Below are 6473 nucleotides of genomic sequence, written 5' to 3'. Positions count from 1 at the left end.
AGCCAATCGGAAGCAAAGAATCTGTTCGCCTCAGCCAATCAGAGGAGCCGGCCCTGTCCTAGGTATTGTGGAGCCGATGGGAAAAGCAGAAATGTGCCCACACCCGCCAATCGGGCGGGGCTGCTGTGCTTGAGCGGCTGATTGTGGCGCTGGCCTCCCAGCGGCAGAGGGCGCAAATACCAGGTGGCCGGGTTTCATCAGCGCAGCTGCCGAGGCAGGAGTGGAGACGGCGCTGTTGTTGTCGTGCTGAGAGCTCGCCGCCGCCGGACCTAGCGAGCAGGTAGGCGGGGGGCTCACCGAACGGGGAAGCTGGCGGCTAGGTCCCCCACCCGCGTGGGGCAGGCTGTCCGTTGCTCCTCACCGCCCCCGGCGGAGGTGGGGGTGCTCTCGGCCCACTTCCCCCGCCACTCCCTCGTTAGGGAGGCTGCTGTTGCCCCTTCGCCGCAGTGTCGAGGTTTGGTTTATTCCCCCCGGCAGCCGGGTTACCCTGGTGCCTCCCTCCTCCTCAGCTCGTGTTAATCTTCTGCTTGGCTTGGTGAAGACCCTCGCGGGTGGTTCTGCGGGAGGCTCCTGATGGCCCCTCGCTCGGGGACGGGCGGGGAGGTGTGAACACGCGACAGGCAATGCTAAGTGCCCGTTGCGAAGTACGGGCCGGGACTCTTTGGGGGTGATCCCTCTGTGGTGTGAACGGAGCGTGTGTGGAACCTCTTCCAACCGCTGACAATGCCTGCTGGGGCTGGAGGGCCCCGGTGAGAGTGGGGAGTGGGGAGGGAGGTGCTGGGGGACAGGCCGCCGCAGCCTGTCAACTCTTTCAGCCTAATTGTGACTTGACAGAACTTCAAAAGCCCCTATCCACTCAGTCTGGTCAGTTTTAAACAACGATTTTCAGTAAGGGCAGGTGTTACAGCCGCTCCCGAGTATGTCAGCTATTTTTTGTGGTTTTACAACTGCATTTTTCTATGGCTTTTAAAATGGCAGTTTTCAGCCCCTGTTGCTGTGTGATGAGACTGAGAAGAAAAAATAATTGGCAAAGGAGGGAAGGTGACTATAAGAAACTCATTATTCAGAGACTGATTGTACGCAAAGTGGTGTCAAATACACCAAGTAGTATTAAAACAGTATTTTAACTGATTTTCAGGTTCACCCTAAAGAGTAGTAAGGAACAGTCACTATTGTTACAGTCACAGTTTGTGGTGTGAGTTACCTTTTCCTTTTGTATATGATATTTATTTCCTGTGTGTTAAGAATGAATTTGTTTGTTTATAATTGGTATGAATTAATTTCTACAAAGTTTAAGAAAAACACCTTAATATATGCAAAGTGCTATCACATTCACAAATTGAGCAATCAGGAGAAATATAGAGAAATACTTAATCCTTCAGTTATAGCAAATGTTACTTGGAAAGTAGTAGGCAAAAAACAAAACAGAAGTGATTTTAAAGTTGATGGTGTCTCTGTAAAGACACATTGTCAGTTGTAGGCATCAGATTTAATTAACTGTGGCTATCTTGGTGAAACTTCTGTCAATATAGTTTTCTTTATTAATACTTTTTCTATCTAAACAAATATTCTAAGCATCTTTCTTTATTAAAAACAAACCTCAAGCACTACCCCTCTAAAACAGCCTGAACTTCATGGTAGTGAGAAGTAACTTTGCAGTGCTGATATCTTCTGTTCTAAGTTTTCAAGGGGTTTTTTAAAATGACGGGAAGTGTGACAGCATAAAGGAAAACAAAACATGATTAGTGTCTTGCCTTGTCATAAGTGGGAAGAATCTAAACATGCTGTAACAAAACACTGCTGATAAATAACTTTTAACATCAGTGTATTATTCAGCAGTTGACATCTAGCTTATTTTCTGTTTCACTTACTATATTTATATGTTTTCTCATAAACACAGTTTAATTTAGTTTCAGTTTAACTACAAACTATTGCAAATAAAGTAGGGGAGTTGGGATATTGCAGTTAAGAGGAATTTTATTAAACAACTCGTCATGGCACAGGACAGTTCACTAATGATTTCTTACTACTAACCATAAGTAATTATCTTAAACTTAATCACTGTGTTTAAAACTAGTAAATACAGATTGTATTTTAAATAATGCCATGTGATTATTTTTTTTTCTGCATGAAATGCAGTTTTGATGGGACTGGGAACAGTGGAGACATCCCTGGGTATATGTGGATGAGATCTCAACCTGGAGCAACTAGGACAGTGTTCCATGTGCTCTCCCTGCTTCTCTCTTCACCTCCCATTTGCTGTCAGTGCTTGTGGTGGGGTTGGTTCTCCTCTCCCCCCCCCCCCCCTTGTGCTGCAAGACGTGGGAAGGGTATCTTGTACTGAATCTGAGCAGTGGGCCTGGCCTGCCCATCACTGATGTTGATGATGGGGCCTGGTAACGAGGCCAAGTGATTGGCTTATGCCTACAGCAACTGGATGGGAAGAGAGATTGCTACTCTCTGCTGCCTAGGTGAGTAGGCATTTTGGGATCCCAATATCAGCCCCACTCTGAATTCAGTTGCTTGATCTCTTTTAATGCCAGAGACTAGGCTGATGGCCAGTTCTGGGATCTAGAAGGGGCTTTTTCTGATATTGCAAAACTGGCAAACTGCCAGCTAGAGGTGGTTTGGGGAGTTTAAATTACAACTGCCACAACTTTAGCAGGTTCCAATGTAATTGGTGGGTTAGAAAGTGTCCACTTGAGGCCCCTTTAACTCAGTGGTTCTGGACACAGCAATGCATTGTAAGGGGATCTGCCTCCATATCTTTTGCAGCTTGTGGCACCATTCATCTTATCACTTCTACCTCTGGCATAGTATAGAGGAGGATAGAGGGTTGGGAATCAGGGTCCCATGGCTGGCCTGAGGACATGGAGTGGGCATGGCCTTGACACCCACTTTAAGGTTTATGACACCCAGGGCCATTGGTGCCAGTGGAGAATGGCACTAGAACAATCCTGCACGGTAGTTTACAGTTTACGCCGAAATCTAGAAAAGCACATACTATTCATTATGATAAGTGTGTGTTCTGAGTTTCAGCTTTCTAGTGTCAGCTGTTTTCACTAGTGGTGCATGGAGGAGAGAGAGAGAGATCATAATAACTGTTTTCACAAAGGGGGAAGGGTAGTGTGTGTAACTGATATGACTGGTTGAAATAAGACACCCCCCCCCCAAACCAAAACCCCCAACCAAAACAAAACCCCCCACAGATCTTGGGGTAGACACCAACTATGGAAAGTGTTCAACCTAGAAGATGAACGTTTAAGAATTATAATCACACTTTGTACTTGCTTATAATAGAAAAATTTTTAACCTTTGCAGAAGCAGTCACTAGAGCTCTAATAATCTGAATGAAAACTGTGTCTTTTTAACAGTCTTGTTGTTCTTCATCATTGAAACTGAACTACAGGGCAGTAAATTTGAAAATTATATCGACAAAATTGTTTCCTAAAATCCACTCCAAAATGAAGAATTTTTAAGTAACGTTCTTATCTTACCAGGTCATGATGTGAAGTTATTTTAGTAAATAATTTATCTTTGTTAGCTACTGCACGTGTTAAGCATGGGGCATGCCATATTATATGAAGTCTTTTTTACAGATCTTTGCTCACCTATGTCAAGATATATGTATATCCCACAGTGCTCTGCAAAGCTAAGCGTAGCTTTTGGCATTAGCGAATATAAAGCCTGTAAAAGGCAAGATACATTTGTTCTGTGTCCTAGTACAGGTACCGTCACAGTTTAAAATATAGTATCCAAAACAGAGATAAGGAGAGGTACAGAACAGCAAGTTAAGGAACTGATACAAACTGGTGGGTAGGATCTTAAGTGACATATAAAATGCTTTATAACTTGTAAGCAATTGTGCTATAAATATAAGTGGTTGGGGGCATAATTCAAAGCACCCCCACTGTGGAACAGCACTGCAAGAAATCATCCGAAGAAGTGGGCTGTAGTCCACGAAAGCTTATGCTCTAATAAATTTGTTAGTCTCTAAGGTGCCACAAGTACTCCTGTTCTTCTTACTGCAAGAAATGGCTTTCCAGAAGGATTGGTATTTTGTTAACTCTTTCCTTTCTGTATTGTACTGCTTTTTTGGGGGGGCTATGTTTGGTTAATTGATCTCTTAAGCATTCTTAATAACAAACCATATGTGTAGTCAACTGGCTACACTTTTAGACAATATTTTGCAGCATTCTGTTCGGGTCTTTGACAGTTTTACCCTTTTCAAACAATCAAAAATTGAGAGGAAGTTAATAAAGATGATAGTCTTATTGTTAGCAACTGTTTTCTATTAATTGAGGTTTTCATTAGCTTGACTTAAAATGACTTTTTTAATACTACACTCTGAGGTTGCATACATAGGTCTTAAAGTTTGTGATATGCTAATTCTTGAAACTGGTCAGACCTGCTGAATTCTGGCTATTGCCCCTAAATACAGTTTTTTGCAACTCTAGTGTCTAACGTTTCTATTTTATAATTAATGTTTCTGGCTAACAGTTTTCTTGCTTCAAAGAGTCTTTTGCTAACCTAATTTGTGACCTTGGGCAAGTCACTTAACTTCTGTATCAAAGTTTCAGTTTCCCTATTTTGCAAAGGGGGATAATGATACTTGCCTTCCTTTGTAAAGTGCTCCAGGATCTTTGGATGAGAAGTGCTGTATAGAAAATGTGTGGTGCTGATTATTTGTTTTGAGTTTTAGTAGTTGATCAAAGTGATCTACTTTCACTGACATTCGTCATATGAATATCAGAGGTGGCTGCATATTTGGTGATAATGCAGTTCTGTACATTTCATGTGGATGGAGTGTACCTTATTCTCATGATGAATTTCTTTCCTAGATCTTCATGACAGTTTTGTTATTGTTGAGTCCAAATTTCTTGTACCTAAAGAAGAATCTCTGGCACATTCTGGATGTTAGAGCAAGCCTTTAAAATGTTCATTGAGTGCATCAGATATTGCAGAAAATAGAAGAGGCTCCTGTCTTGTCCAATGGTGGAGGGAAAGGAAGTGTCCAAGCCTTTTACATCAGGGTGAATCAAATGGGCTATTGAGGGTAAAAAGTGTACTTGCAAAAATTGATGAGGAAAACAAAACCGCAAAAATTTGGTGACAGCTTGGGGTATTTAGTAAAAAAGAAAAATCTGATAGTACAGCTCAGGAAGGAGAGGTTGATGCTGAAGACTTCACTTACTACACTGCCTTCCATTGATGACTTTCTTAGGAACAAGTTGTCCCATTGTGTTTAAGAGTTGCTGGTAGAATGCCCTTCTGGAGGGAGGCATTGCCTAGGTTATTCATTAGTGGTATAAGGTCTTTTTCTGTGAAATAGGATGAATTCTTGTCCTTCATGGTGAAGATGACTGTCTGTTCAAAACAGTTTTGCTAGTCAAGATTTAGTGGCTGAGGAGTAATACATATATTTATTTATTTATTTTGGTCACCTTCACAGCAGTAATTCAGGAATTTTATTCCATAGTCAGGCAGGGCTTTGGAGCTGTGCTCCGGCTCTGTTCCAGCTCCATGCAAAAACCTGCAGCTCCACTGCTCTGGAGCTGCTCTGCGCTCTAGCTTCGCTCCAAAGCCCTGCAGTTCTGAGTGGACCTTGAAGTAGTGGTGCTCCAACCTGCTGCCTTTACATTTCATCTATTCTTCTTCATTGGACAGCAACCTTTGGGGAATAGTATGGACTATGAAGGCAATGGTTTTTAACAATCTGTGGTTATAAGGTCTTGTCAAACTAACTGTTCACTGGCTCTGTGGAAGAGGAACACTGTCCATCACAGCTTTTTGGAAATCCACTCTCTGGAGACAGCTTTGTGATGTAGTCCTTAGATAGGGAGATGAAAAAGTTCCGATCTTTGTCAGAAATGGTGTGTGGACTAGCAAAAGTTGTGGGTACCTTTGTTGTCCTCCTCTAGGCCAGTTGGATCAGTGAACATCTGACTGTGCAAGTCCGACTCAAGATAACTTGGCTGAATCTCATGGTAATAGTGGATATGAGATTTTGTGCCAGACTTGAAGATGTCATCTGAGCAAGTATTCAAGTCACCTGGTACAATTAATGTTGGTGATTTAATTATTTATTGCAGTAACTCCTCACTTAACATTGTAGTTATGTTCCTGAAAAATGCTACTTTAAGTTAAGCAAATCCAATTTCCCCATAAGAATTAATTTAAAGAGGGGTGGTTAGGTTCCAGGGAAATTTTTTTTTGCCAGACAAAAGACTTAGACATATATATATACACATACACACACACGCTCTATACGTTTTAAACCAACAGTTTAATACTGTGCACAGCAATGATGATTGTGAAGCTTGGTTGAGGTGGTGGAGTCAGAGGGTGGGATATTTCCCAGGGAATGCCTCACTGCTAAATGATGAACTAGCACTCGACTGAGCCCTCAAGGGCTAACAAGTTGTTAATGTGGCCTCACTCTACAAGGCAGCACGAATGGAGGGAGGGGAGAC

General features: G+C 42.4%; 1 protein-coding gene across 3 annotated transcripts in view; it reads left to right on the top strand.

Moving 5' to 3' along the window:
- The first annotated feature begins 55 nt into the window (after positions 1 to 55).
- Positions 56 to 6473, top strand: part of ZC3H7A (zinc finger CCCH-type containing 7A) — a 56062-nt gene continuing 49644 nt past the window's right edge. The window contains exon 1 of one of the 3 annotated variants that reach the window (XR_008446543.1): positions 56 to 280. The gene's annotated coding sequence lies outside the window, so the exon portion shown is untranslated. Of the gene's footprint in view, positions 281 to 351; positions 455 to 6473 lie in introns of those variants that run through there. The other 2 variants (XM_054042995.1, XM_054042996.1) reach the window with 2 other exon arrangements.

The sequence above is a fragment of the Malaclemys terrapin genome, chromosome 10 (genome assembly GCF_027887155.1).
Source record: "Malaclemys terrapin pileata isolate rMalTer1 chromosome 10, rMalTer1.hap1, whole genome shotgun sequence".
Classification (NCBI taxonomy): domain Eukaryota; kingdom Metazoa; phylum Chordata; order Testudines; family Emydidae; genus Malaclemys; species Malaclemys terrapin.
This window is presented reverse-complemented; position numbering and strand designations above follow the sequence as displayed.